We start from the raw sequence: 15,000 nt of genomic DNA, 5'->3' as shown, positions 1-15,000 counted from the left end.
TCTATCCGCCCTTTGTTTGTGCGTCCTACCAAATCTCATGTGCACAAAACAAAGCCCATCAGTATCCGACCAGTCATCTCCCTGTCCCCCACAGTCCAATCCATACATCATAATTCCTCAGAGACTCTTCCCCACATTTTCCAGCTCAGCCCTCAGGCCGGCTCCGCCCCCCAGGCCAGGCATGCCCCCAGGTCCAGTCATCCATCCTGCCATGACAACCTGGTCGTCAGATGAGTCTTTTAGCCAGGAAATTTGTCCCAAAACCCCATCTGTTCAGTTATTACAACCTGGCCCCACCCGCATGGGGTTCTGTAGAGACGGGGGCGAATGCATACAAGAATTCTCCCACCACAATTTGGTAACTGATCACCAAATGGATCAGTTATGGACTGCCGAGAAACAGGGAAGATGAAATCCTACGTTACCGTGTTAATGTAATGTATTCATGTGTCCCCCCGAGTTGATCTGCAATCCCCCCTCGACTGAGCTGTTGAAGAAACAAAAGCACAAAGCAAATCCTATTACACAATATGTCAACATACTTTTAAGGGAAGCCATTAATTCCATATGCAAATGTGGTGGAACTACTTAGCTGTCGTCGACCAACTGTTCCAATGCACCTCAGCCCCCAACAGTCCTCTCCCACCAGATCATGAAAAACATTTGGGAAACAAAAGAAACAGACAAATAATCAACAAAATATCTCAATAAACACATCCTCCCATTACACACGTGGCAGACCACTTGTGAACGCTTCACGCATACCGAGAAAATATTAAAGGAATAAAAACAACAAGCTTCAAACTTCACATGCACACAACCTTTTCACTCATCATCATCAGTCCAGAAAATTACAGATCAAAAATAGAAAAGAAACCTAAAAATCTAGACTTAAACGCTCATCCACACATAACAGTGGCTGTTAACTCCTAAGACATTCAAAAGAAATAAACTCAAATGAAAGTAACGATTAAAATTAAAACACCGCTATGGCTTATACCAAAAGTGGTCAGTTGGCTCACCACAAGACCTAACATCCTGTCTATTGTTAGGCCAACCAGATAACAGACTCGGTCCACTATCTGTCATCCCCAGCCTCAATCATCCACTAAAAAGAAAAAACATAGACAATAACAGACCACACACATCATTCACAGTCACTCAGATCATTTCAACCACCATCTCTTTCCAACATATATTACACATCTCATAAACAAATACTTTCAACCTGTTAATCAACCACAGACAAGACACTTGGACAAGACACTGGTTAGTTTCCCTTCCTGCTCTCAACCTCAGGCTAATCCAATATACTCCACTTAGACTCCTACCCACTGTCAGAAAGAGTCTAGGAACTCCCTCTCAACGATAGAACCTCAAAGCATTCCTAGTACCCTGAGAGTCTACCGCTATTCCCTCTAATCAAATAGTTAGTCATTCAAAAGTCATAATCCAATTGAATGATTATCTTAATGATTTTTCTTGCTCGCCCTTCTCAGCTGTTTCCTGAATTAGCCCCCTGTCCCATCTTCCTGTCACCTCCTGTCTCCCTCATGCTGCCTTTGATCCTGTATTGACCCCTTACAACCACGTCCTGTGCCCCTGTCGTAAAAATAGCTGTCATTTGTTATCATACTCTGACCCTTGCTCCCTATCTTCACCAGCTGTGACCTCTCTCCTGTTGTAAAGATAGGCGTCATCTGTTATCTCACTCTGCAACTGTGCCCTCCAATCTTCACCTCCGACCTGTCTCCCTGTTGTAAAGATAGGCTAGCTCCCTTTTGTGAGTGTAACAGTGACCATAACCAACAGGTTTTAGCATCCCCCGTGGCTTCCTGTGACCTGTCTCAAAGCATTCCTACCCCCCTGGGCAATATAACCTTCTCAACTTTTGCGCTTTCTGCCTACTGGCACCTGGTGCAAGCCCTTGCACCCCCATTGTCCCCTGGCATATGCAGGCCCTCCTGTAACTCCATCAAAAGGTTAATCATTACACACAGTCCACCCCGGGGGCAAATCAACACATTCCTGCCTGACCCTAACAGCCAAACACAGAAAATGTACAAACTAAACAGTAAAACATTTAAAAATAACTGCAAAAACACAATCATACAGTCATAAAAAACAGCCTATACACAAGTCCCCATCATTAAATTATCCTATTGTGACCCAAGGACTTGCAATCAATCTTAATATAAAACAGCCTATGTAATCCAATGGCATTAAAGATTTCAACAAAGTACACAAGCATAAACAGACTCTCAAAATAATTGTACTCTAGACAGATATAAATCACATCTTTACAAATATAAGCATCACTCATGTCGTAAAACATCATTAGTGATTAGTCCCCATATGTTAAGACTCAAAAACTGTAAACCGGACGTTCTGGGAACATTAACTCGGTACATATGTGACCTATGATTCTAATGTAGATGTATCAATTGAATACAATGCAAGCAATATGTCACTTTCAGTGTAGAGCAGTTTACCAAATTCAGCCCATTGCTACTCCCAAACTACTGTCTATCTGTATATCATGTATGTCATAAATGTTATGATGAATTGAAAACGGGGGGACCCTGTCTCTGGCCTGCATCCCCTTAACAATTGTATGCATTTAGCTGTACTGTTTTCAATCACTCAAACCCCCCTTGGTCAAGAATATACCCTTGTGTCTAATGTATATATGTATGTTTCCATCAAATACAATAACCCAGAGCAGCCAGGCTGTGAATCCCAGCTTTGTATAGGCCATGTATTCATTTTTTTATTTCCCCTTGATAGGCCACTGCCTTGTTTGCAGTCTAAGTAAACCTTTTATTGACTTCCTCCACATTAGTTTCGCTTCCCCCTTAATCTAAGCACCATACATGTTACATCACTTCTACTGTTTACACAAAATACAATGTACAATATACAAATATATAGCACAAAGCTAAATACAAACTCACCCGTTTCCCCTCGAGCGAATTAAATGAAAAACAGCGGTTCGCGCATGCGCACTAGCGCAAACGGCGCTCACAGCAAAACGATGTATCGCGACAAAGTACAACTATCACTACAAACCACTCCGTTTCGTCCTAATACAATGCCACAACATCCACCGCGTCCTCTAATACTTCCTAACCATCATTTTCAAAACTCTAATCATAACACATGTCGCCCGCAAACTCACAAAACAGCCGCACACAAGCTAACAGCCTAGCCAGCCTGATGCTCCCCTTCCTAGGTCCCACAATATGACGTCATCAACCTGCGACTGCTTCTCCATAACAACATCGTCGTACACATTGAATACCGCATTAAATATAACCATTAATACGGCCATAATCACATCAACGAACCACTCGATTCGCTTCCTAACAACAATTTCTCTCACAGTGTTTCGTCAAATCTCTCACCTCGCCACCTTAACGTCCCTAGATCACCGCGGCCCTTCCACAGAGCTAAGCTAGTTAGCCCCAACTTCCAATATGACTCGCTTCAGACTCGTATACCGTCCTGATCCACGTTTAACAACACAACAACCCGGCCAAGTTTGCTCTAAGAGCGTTAGTACACAATACATGCAATGAACATTTACATTGTAAACCGTTTTAATGAAACGATCTGTTGCTAAGAGCATATTGTAATTTTTGCCACGGCGTAACGTATTTGAAATGAGCGCCCAAGCTAACACGTTCTACCGGGACCTTCGTCGATCTCTTTGCCTTCTGAAATTAACCTTCTCTTGGCTAACAAGCAAATTCGTATCCCCCCAACCAATCCTTAACAACGGATCGGTTTCAGCTAGAACGGCTGATATCCCCAGTAGAAGATCCCCCCCCCCGTAAATAAGCCGGAGTCCGGCTAGTCTGGTTGATATTTTCAAAAGCCTACGTGTTACGCTCGGGAAGACCCCTCCGTACGCTCATTTCACCACTTACTACGTTAATATCCCGCGACCCGTAACGCACACCATCATATTGACGCTTTCTTTACATATCTACCTGATTCCGTGATCTGTTGCAGTGTTGGACCAGAGTCTGAAAGTCTATCTGCATCGGATGTAGGGCTGGGGCTAAGCTAAAAGCTAAGCTATCAGCTAAGAAGATGCAATATAAGCCGTCTATACCGTCAATCGTGATGGGCAACGTCAACTCCCTATCTAATAAGTGTGACGAGCTGGAGGCATTGGTGAAACACCAAAGAACTTACCGGGAATGTAGTTTGATGTGTTTCTCTGAGAGCTGGCTGAATGATAACATCGCGGACTCCTGTGTTGATATACCAGGCTTCACTGCAGTCCGTGCAGACAGAGATGCCAGAACGAGCGGTAAAAGCAAAGGAGGGGGTCTAATCCTCTATGTGAATAATCGATGGTGCAACCCGGGTCACATAACAGTTAAGGAAAAGATGTGCTGCCAGGATGTCGAACTTCTAGCAGCTAGTATCAGGCCCTACTATGTTCCCCGGGAGTACTCTCACATAGTCGCCATTGTTGTTTACATCCCCCCTCGCGCTGTCCCGGCAGTGGCGTGTGACGTCATCCACGACACTGTTGCGAGATTTCAGACTCAGCATCCTGATGCATTCATCCTGATCTCAGGTGACTTTAACCATGTCAGCCTTGCCTCCCATCTAACTGGCTTTGTACAATATGTTAACTGCCCCACAAGAGAGAACAACACACTAGATCTACTGTATGCAAATGCCAGGGAAGCATATACTGCCACAGCACTCCCACCAATTGGCAGATCAGATCGCAATTTGGTTCACCTTCAGCCCTGCTACAAACCCTGTGTGCAGAGGCAACCTGTAACCACTCGGACATTTAGAAAATGGACACCAGAGGCCAGTGAGTCCCTGAGAGCCTGCTATGAGTGTACAGACTGGGATGTATTGCAGGATACAGACGGGAATATGGGGACCTTGGACACTGACAGGAAGGCTGACTGTATCACCAGTTACCTGACCTTCTGCAGGGACATGATTGTACCAGCAAGGACTGTGCGCTGTTTTTCAAACAACAAGCCCTGGATCACCGCTGACCTTAAGAGGCTTGTTAATGAGAAAAAGGCGGCATTCAGGAAGGATGACATAGAGAGGCGCAAGCAGGTGCAACGGGAATTAAAGAGGAGTCTGAAGCAGGCCAAGGAGGACTATAAGAGGAAGGTGGAGAGGAAGCTGCAGCACAACAACACCAGAGAGGTGTGGAGGGGAATGAAAACCATCACCGGCTATAAGCAGGTAAACTGCCAGGCAGAGGGTGATGTGGACAAGGCCAACGAGTTTAACCAATTCTACAACCGGTTTGACACGGCAGCCAGGGCTCGCTCTGCCCCTGTTGACCAGGCCACACCAACCCCCCCTACCACCTCTCCAGCTGCAGCTCCTCCCCCTGCACCATCTCCTCCTCACTGCTGCAACCACAACTCTGCAGTTCCGCTCCCTAGCCCCACCCCCTGTCACCTAGCCCCCCCCAGTGACCTAGTCCCCCCCCCCTGTCACCTGCCCCCCCCCCCCTGTGTCACCCAGCCCCCCCCCCCTTGTCCCTCACAGTAGATGAGGTGAGGGCGGAACTTAGGAAACTGCGTCCAGGAAAGGCGGCTGGCCCGGATGGCGTGTGTTCGAGGCTGCTGAAGCTCTGTACAGACCAACTGGCTGAGCCGCTCCAGAAGCTCTTCAATATGAGCCTGCGGGACATGAGGGTGCCGGTCCTGTGGAAAACATCATGTCTTGTGCCGGTACCCAAAGCTGGGCGCCCGGCCGAGCTCAACGACTACAGACCGTTGGCCCTCACGTCACACATCATGAAGACACTGGAGAGACTGCCAATACGATAGTTCGAGCGTCACGCACCTCTGCTATCCCTGCTTCTACACCATCTGAGGCCACAGACTGAACACGCCCTTGACCCCCTGCAGTTTGGGTATCGGGAGAGCATCGGGGTGGTCCTCTACATGCTCCATCGGGCCTACTCCTACCTGGATGAGCCGGGGAGTTATGTGAGGATTATGTTTTTTGATTATTTTTTTTTCGAGCGCTTTTAATACTATTCAACCTCCCATACTTAAAGACAAGCTCAGGAAGATGGGGGTGGATCCCTCCTTCACTTCCTGGATCACAGATTACCTGACAGACCGACCACAGTTTGTCAGAATGGGCAACTGTGTCTCGGAGACAGTGGTCAGCAGCACTGGGGCTCCACAGGGGACTGTTCTCGCTCCGTTCCTGTTCACCCTCTACACGGCAGACTTCAACTACAACTCTGAGTCTTGCCACGTCCAAAAATACTCGGACGACACAGCGATTGTGGCGTGTGTGAGGAAGGGACAGGAGGGAGAGTACAGGGACCAGGTGGGAGCCTTCAGCGACTGGAGCGAACGGAACGGCCTTCTCCTGAAGGCAAAAAAGACCAAGGAGATGGTACTGGATTTCCGCAGGTCGAAACCACCTCTGCAACCAGTCAGCATACGAGGAAACAACATTGCGACGGTGCAGACATACAAATATTTATGTGTGCACCTGGACGATAAGCTGGCCTGGGCTGCTAACGCGGAAGCGCTTTACAAGAAAGGACACACTTCCTTAGGAGGCTCAGGTCTTTTAATGTGTGTGGGGAAATGTTGTTTATGTTCTATCAGGCAGTGGTGTCAAGTGTGCTCCTCTACGCCGCTGTCTGTTGGGGTGGTAATACCACGGCCAGGGATACCAGACGGCTGGATAAGCTTGTCAAGAAGGCTGGCTCAGTGGTAGGGAGGAGACTGGACCCACTGGGGACCGTGGTGGAGAGCCGCACTCAGAGCAAGCTGCTGGCCATCATGGACAATACCAACCACCCTCTCCACCACACCCTGGTGGGGCAGAGCAGCAGTCGCAGCGGACGGCTCATCTCCCTGCACTCACGGACTGAGCGGCACAGGAGGTCCTTTGTCCCCACAGCCATCAGACTGTACAACAGCGTATTATAGTGCGGGGGACCTGACCTCTGACCCACACACCTGTTTACACCTGTTTTTACCTGTTTTTACAGAAATGTACACCATTTCTGTGGTATATTCTTAATGAAAACCTAAGGTTAATTGCAGCACAAGGAGGTCGCTAACTGGAAGGAGGAAAAAGGAGGTCCTTTGTCCCCACAGCCATCAGACTGTACAACAGCGTATTATAGTGCGGGGGACCTGACCTCTGACCCACACACCTGTTTACACCTGTTTTTACCTGTTTTTACCTGTTTTTACACCTGTTTTTACACCTGTTTTACATCTGTTTTTACACCTGTTTTTATTCACCTGCTTTTATCTAATCACGCTCATATTTAATATTGATGGGTATGATCTAATTGAATTTTATCATGTACTTATTTTTAATTCATGATGCAGACATAACGTGCAATAACTGTATGGGAACGGTCAATGTCTGTATACTATGTGAGCTGCGAGATACCCTGAATTTCCCCAAGGGGATTAATAAAGTATCTATCTATCTATCTATCTATCTATCTATCTATCTATCTATCTATCTATCTATCTATCTATCTATCTATCTATCTATCTATCTATCTATCTATCTATCTATCTATCTATCTATCTATCTATCGTTGCTGACGTTTTAGACCCCCGATCCCGGCCGCTTGAGAGGCGGCTACAAGCGGAGGTCCTGCGTTGCCCAGCAATCGTACACACACAATCCACTCACTGCCCAGACACGAAAAAAATATCTCAGCTTATCACGCACCTCCCGGAAGGACATGGGTCTGTCTGTAAACCAGGGTGCATCCTACCGTACTTCCTGAACGCAAAAACGAATGTGGCCACGATCAGGGACCACACGCCAAAGCGCAGTACGGTTCCTTCAATTTGCGAGTGGCCGTCCTGGACGTCCCCGCTGGTCGATTGAACCATGCCAATACGATAGTTCGAGCGTCACGCACCTCTGCTATCCCATCATCTCTCTAACCAATCCTCGGGCCGTGGCCCTTTAAACAACAACTTTCACACACTCATCACACTTTTTACCTATAATCTCCTCTCTAAGATCTGACTACTCTGCATTTTCCATCACTGTCCAGTCACCTCACAGTCCCACTTCCTGCATTTCTGTAACTATAATCCACGTTCTACCGCTCCTCGCCGTGTCCCCTCAAGTATTTTACCTAAACTATCCTATGTGCTTTGGATCTCCGTAAGCTATTACTTTCAACAAAAATAAAAAAAGTACTATCCCCCTGTCCGCAAGGGCCTGGCACCAAATACGCTGCCCGTACTTATTGCCATAAACCTCAAGCCAACAGGCCGGAAACGGCCTCCTGTGTCTAAATAACCACACAATACATCAAAAGCACATGATTGTATATTTACTGCACAACAAGCGCGATCCCTTTACCGTTGGACAGTCTAACTAAATCACCGCTCCACCATTCCTGTACGCAAAGACTATATTCACCCCGGGCCCCAACTAGTGGCTACACAACCAGCCTCCATCTTTCCCCTGGTCCTCCATCCAGACAGCAAAACCCTGCACTGCAAACCCCTTAATGAAACGCATCAACCCCCGGCTTTTTTCCTGGATGTCCCCAACGTGCAAGCAGGGCCGTGGCTCTGAGCAGCCAGCCACACAAATCTCACCGCACATCTTCAGGGGGGGCACAACAGGGCGGGTCAGACAGGCACCATTTCTGTGGTATATTCTTAATGAAAACCTAAGGTTAATTGCAGCACAAGGAGGTCGCTAACTGGAAGGAGGAAAAAGATCATAAGTGATAGAATTTGGTCTCCTCATCTGACTTCCAATATAGCCAGCAAGGAATAAACGTGGTTCAGACGGGAGAGTTCGAATTCAAACTCATGTATTTATTTGTCTCGTCGGCCAAGAGTGAATAAAAAGGTTGCTTTTCACATACAAGGATTATCAGAATACATTAACATGTCTGTTCTGTACAAAGGATCAACAAGGTTTGCATCTCAAAACCCCAACATGTACATACAACAGTCATTGTTAACATCGATGAAAATAGAGAATTTACTGTAAGCCCCTTTTCATATGAGTAAGCCTGGTTTCTAAGATAAGTATCTTTACATTCTATTCTAACCAACCATGGGACCATCCAGCTTACTTACATGAAAATCAGCCGACAGCATTCTCTGGGTTGGGAGCGGGGAGCCGCGGTCTGGGCTCCTGAATTAACACTGTTTTGCTCTTAAATACTATAATTTCCCACCAATAGTAGCACATTTTAATAATACGTTTGGTCCAATCCGGTTGGTTCTTCTGTGGGGGCTGTCCCCAAATCGATCTCCTGTGTGGGTCTTCCTTCAGTAAACAGAAGGGGGGGGCCGCCGATGGCCCCCGTCGGTGTCTTCCTTCAGTGAACAGGGGGGGTCTGCTGGTGGCCCCCGTCGGTGTGGCCTCTTAATGCGTACAGAGGAGGGCGCTTTTGATGACCCCCCTCCTTGGCTGCTCAAGTCTCCTCTGAATTAATTCAATACTTTAACATTCCTTCTATATGGTTCATGCAATGACCCATATGATGTCTAATATCACCCAAGTACAGTCATTGCTTTCTAGGCTGATACCAGACATCATATGAGACTACACCAACCTTTATTTACCAGACTGAAACTCTGTAATATAACTGTGATACATATACCAGGATTCTTAATTCTAAATATCTATATAGATGTTTTTATTGGTTTCTTTATAGAGTTGTCAATCCAATCAAAGCCAATCAAGTATCATGCTTTTTCATTTAACTTTGAACCATGTCCTTATTGATTAATGATCTTTAGTCCTGTCTTATACTTATCAGAGCCAGTTATCTGGTCTCTGCTGTCGCTGCTGAAATCTGCTAACAGTTGAGTGTGCTTTTCAGTTCCTTTGTTCTAGTGTTGCTGTTATCTGATGCAACTGTCTTTATAATCGTTCCTCATTTAGCCCTGCAGCCCACTCTGCTGCTAAAAAGTATACAAGGCATAATATTATGGTTTTCTAATTATTCACACATATTAGTTATGGAATTCAAGGTCAATATTACCACAACATCCATCTTAACTATTGATACTCGTGCCTGTACTGAGTTTTTAAGTTTGGACCACCTGTCAAAGTCGTATTTGATCTTATCTTGGAATTTTGTGTAATTGTACTTCACCATTTGGCTTATAGTAGGGAATACCTCAACTCCTAAACATCTGAAGTGTTTTACCATTGGTATTTTTTCTGGAAGGAGTATATTCTTTGCAGGAGCATTAAGTGGTAGGAAGGCCGACTTTGGCCAATTTATCCTAAATCCCGATAGATTGCCAAAGTCATCAATCAACTTGAGAAGATGAGGCATTGAGGTGGTAGGGTTTTGCATGAACAATATTACGTTGTCCGCATATAAACTAATATGATGTTGTGTGCCCCTAATTGCGATTGGTTCTATGGATTGGGATTGTCTTATATATTGTGATAAAGGCTCTAATGATAAAGCGAATAGTCCGGGACTAAGAGGGCAACCCTGTCTGGAAGAGCGCGATACCGGAAAGATTTAGACTGTTGTAATCATGGCCAATGGGTCTTTGTATAATACTTTTATCATATCAATGAATTCTTTTCCTAACCCCATCCTTTCTAGTACTGCCCATAAATAAGACCATTCCAACCTATCAATGGCTTTCATCGCATCCAGGGACAGCATCGCTATAGGTGGGGTGTCATCCTTGCTGGCATCTAGCACATGTAATAACCGTCTTATATTATCCGTGATCAAGCGGCCTCTTATGAAGCCAGTCTGATCAGGATGAACTAAAGACGTCATATGCTTTTGAAGTCTGATGGCTAATACCTTGGAATACAGCTTGATATCGGTTCCGAGGAGACTCAAGGGTCTATAACTAACGCAATCGGTGGGGTCTTTGTCTGTTTAAGGAGGACTGTTATCAGTGCAATATTGTCGATCTTATGGAAATTCCCCTCCTTGATTGAGTATAAAATCATATTAAGTAATAGGGGTCCAATTACATCCCAGCATGAGAGGTACATTTCTGGTGGGATACCGTCCCTTCCAGGAGCCTTACCACTTTGCATTTCAGATATAGCCTCCCTAAGTTCATCTAGTGTGATGGGTGTTTCTAACTGTTTAGCGTCATCCTCTGATAGTTTAGGAAGGTTAATTTGATTAAGATATATGTCCATTTTGTTTTGATCGAAGGCCATTTGTGATTTGTACAAGTTGGAGTAAAACTTTGTGAATGTCTCGTTGATTTTTTTAGGGTCTGTAACAAGTCCTTGCTGTGCCTTAATAGTAGGGATATCTGCAAATTTTGCGTTGGCTCGTATCTGCATAGCTAGTAGGTGACTTGGTTTAGAACCATGAAAGTAATACTGTTGTCTTGTGCTACGTATTTGAACTTCAGATTATTGTTTTAAAATGGCATTAATCTCTTTTTTTAACACATTAATTTGAGATTCCAATCGAACCGAGTAGTTGTATTGTAAAGAGGAAAATAACGTAGAGTAAAGCGTTTCCAGCTCTGCCAGTTTTGAACAACGATTCTTGCGTATTTTGGAGGAAAAGACCCCGGTGAAAACCTTGATAAATCCCTTTACCGACATCCATAATATCCTGGAGGCCTGTACCGATTGCGCATTCTCCAGCAGGAATTCAACAAGAGCTTCTTTGAATTGTGTATTGAATTGTGTGCTCTGTGTAATTCAATAAGGCAACATAACGCAGGAAGAAAAAAAATAATACAGCTGATGCTTTATTTATACCTTTTGATTCATCACACATTATTGAACACGTACAAAATGGTTTAAAAATGGGCATATACATACACAACAACTGCATGGTATATAGGCCAACGATACAGAGCTTTGCAGTATGAAAGGGTTGGAAGGCAGGCGACGGTCTGACGCAGGATCAGTAAATAATTTTCCATAATTTATAACATTAAATCCACCATAATAACCCTGATATAATCACGACGTACAAACACTCGTTCTTGCGCTTGGTCATAATCGGCTACACTGTAGGTATTTCATATATTACAAATCTGTATCATGTAAACTAGATTTACGTCCCACACGCCACCAGACTATTTTGAGACGGTAGTATAAACATTACTTTTATATTCACATATAATTCACTTTATTATAAGAGGAGGATATCTCGTCGTTGCCGTGCGCGCGTCACATTCCAGCGACAGGTTTTCCACGGTACCCGGCCTCCCCGTCGTCCTCCTCGGTCTGAACCGGGGCGGCCGTCTCGGCCACTATCTCGTCTTTCACCTGCTGCTGCGTCTCGGCGGTTGAGGGTTCAACTCCCTCCTCCTCCTCCTCCTGAGCAGCAGCAGCAGACGCACTTTCCCTCTTGGCCAGTGGGCTTTTAGTGTCACCGGTGTCCGCTTGGTCCAAGTAGTCCTTCACCGCTTGTTCATATAACTCGTAGGGGAACTGTCCCCCGTTGTGGCGGGTGTCTCGCTTGTTGATGGCGGCCGGGTACTCTGTGAGGATTTTCGCCGCCAGATAAGTTGTCAACTGAATGAATGAAGGAAAACTTTATTACCAGATTGCAGAATGGGTACAATACAGTACGGCTCAACACACACAATTGTTACGGGGATGCAGACCAGAGAAAGACTTTCGTCTCCCCTTTTCAATTCATAATGACATTTATGACATACAGTAGAAGCCCTTAGAAGTCCAGCATTTACTGCTACTCTACCACTACTCCACCACTCCACTTTGTGACTCCTATTGTTCTGGATTTCACACCTCCAATGCCTGCCACAGGCTGGGGAGATTTTCATCTTACATTTTTATTCGTCCCAAATGTCCCAGCCCCATCCAATTTCTTAGTTTTTTTCACTGTTTATTTATCATGCATTGCAACACTAATATATGGTACAGTAGCCCAAGTCAGACTGCCCCATATAAAAATTATCTTGGGGGTCTGAGGGCAGTATCCCCCGACCCCTCCCTGGGGAAGCACTTAAGTTAAGTACCCTCGCTTTGTTTACTGCAGAAAATTTACTTCGGCACTTAGAGTTAAGTACCCTCGCTTTGTTTACTGCAGAAAATTAACACCTAGTGCTAGTTCTAAAGTGACATCGAAGTGACATAGGAGTGGCAGAAGGGACCTGATTCTGAAAAGATTCATCTGTAGGGACATACATGACATACAGGTATATAGTACTGGTATACAGGTATATATAGTACCATCGTCTTCGACGTCCTCATCCTCATCATCATCATCCGTTTGCCTTCTTCTCAGTGGCATCTTGTTGAGCTCGGATAGAAATAAGTTCTCCTCCGGCCGGCCAGTGGCGGCGGGTGATGTGATGATGGGGATTTTAGCCGGTGCCGGTTTGGCGGGCGGGGCTGCCGCTGCGACTGCGACTCCTCCTCTCGCCGGGGACGAAGCCGGTCTCGGCCCTCGTCACGGGATACTCCGAGCTGATGGTCTCCACGCCGATGATGTCCAGGAAGTCCTCCCTGTCCACGTCTTCTTCAGGGAGGCTCTTGCTCTTCGCCGCCGGCAGTCTCCTGCTGTAATAGCGGATCTTGGGCGCCTGGCCACCGCCGCCGGTCCTGCTGTAGTGCTGCAGAGCCGCGGCGGCGTCGGGGGGGTGAGGAGGGCGACGGTGTAGCTTCCTGATCTCCTCCGTGACCAGCATGTCGATGAGGTCCTGCGGGGGAACGTGGAGCTTCAGGGAGAGCTGCAGCAGCTCTCTCACCGCTCGCGGGTCCACGAGGGGGGGAGGGGACGGATCAGTCTCTTTTTCTGTTGTCCTCCTCCTCCCGTGTTCTCCCTCTTCTTCTTCTTCTGCTGCGTCCGCTGGTCCGCTCATCTCCAGCACCTTCAGCAGGTAGTAATCCACCAGCTTGGTGTCGTCCTCCTCGCCCTCCTCCTCCTCTTGGTCCCGGTTCATGGCGCGGCGTTGCATCATGATGTCGCTTCTTCTCTCCACCTCCTCCTCCTCCTCCTCCTCCTCCTCCTCCCTCGTCTGACGTCTCGCCCTGCATGAGGCCCTCTCGTACTCCTCGTGACCCCTGGCCACCGTCTCCTCCTCCGTCTCCAACTTCTCCTCCACGGGGACCACCCATGAGTCCTCCTCTCCTCCGGCCGCGTCGTCGTTGTCGTCGTAGGCGGCCAGGTTCCTGAGGCTGAACATGTCCTCGTCGTCGTCCTCGTCGTCCCCAAAGAAGCCGCCTCTCTTCTGCAGGTCGGCGGTGGTCACGGTCGACATCCTGCCCAGCTCGTCGAAGATGGAGCGCAGGTTGGCCAGGCTCTGCGGGGTGTACTGCTCCAGGCCCAGGTCCTCCGTGGCCCTCCTCTTGTAGGCGTCTCCCCGGCTCTCCCTCCTCGTCTTCGAACATCAGCGGGTACTTTTTATGAGGCCTGGGGAGGTTAGCGTAATAGTCTCCTGCTCCCGCGGCGGGTGCGGTGCGCGCCGGGGGGCTGTCCTCCTGACCGGCGCGGTGTGTCTGCTGTGCTGCGCGCGGCGGTCGCTGATAACGGGCGCAGCGACCGGTGCCCCCCGGCGGACTTGGACTCCCTCCCGGCGGCCTGCTGCTGGTTCTGCAGCGACTTGAGCAGGGCTTTCACCAGCTGCTGGGCGGGCGGCCCGTCCTGCTGCCTCTGCGGAGCGGGAGCGGGGGGCCTGCTGGCCGTCGTCCTGGAGAGACGCCAGCTGCAGCAGCACGCGGAACTTGTCCACCTCGTCCCGGTAGTCCTGCTGCGGGGCGGGCTGCTCTCGCGGCCCACCGCCCCCCCCCCGGGCCCCCGCCCCCCGCCCCCCCCCGGGCCCCCCGCTGCTGGTTCTTCAGGGTCTCGATGTACTCCAGGGCTTTGATCATGTCGGAGGAGGAGGGGCCCCCGGGGCCGGGCGGGGGGGGGGTAGGCTGCAGCCGGTAGCCGCCGGTCCTCGCTCTCTCCCCGCCTCGGAACCGGCCGTGGTGGCGGGGGAGGGACACGGCGTGCACGGCGCAGGCATGGAGGAGGAGGAGGAGGAGGAGGGGGGGCGAGGGTGA

The 15,000-nt window shown here is 47.9% G+C and overlaps 1 pseudogene across 1 annotated transcript; it reads right to left on the bottom strand.

Moving 5' to 3' along the window:
* Positions 1 to 11,698: 11,698 nt before the first annotated feature.
* Positions 11,699 to 15,000, bottom strand: LOC311243436 (secretogranin-2b-like; annotated as a pseudogene). The gene is made up of 3 exons: positions 14,735 to 15,000; positions 13,187 to 14,660; positions 11,699 to 12,504 (listed from the first exon to the last, which is right to left on the bottom strand). The product of its transcript is annotated as a secretogranin-2b-like (transcript).

Source organism: Notolepis coatsorum, assembly GCF_963971535.1.
Source record: "Notolepis coatsorum genome assembly, chromosome: 17".
NCBI lineage: Eukaryota > Metazoa > Chordata > Actinopteri > Aulopiformes > Paralepididae > Notolepis > Notolepis coatsorum.
Note: the sequence above shows the minus strand (reverse complement) of the source record. Positions and strands in the feature narration are given on the sequence as shown.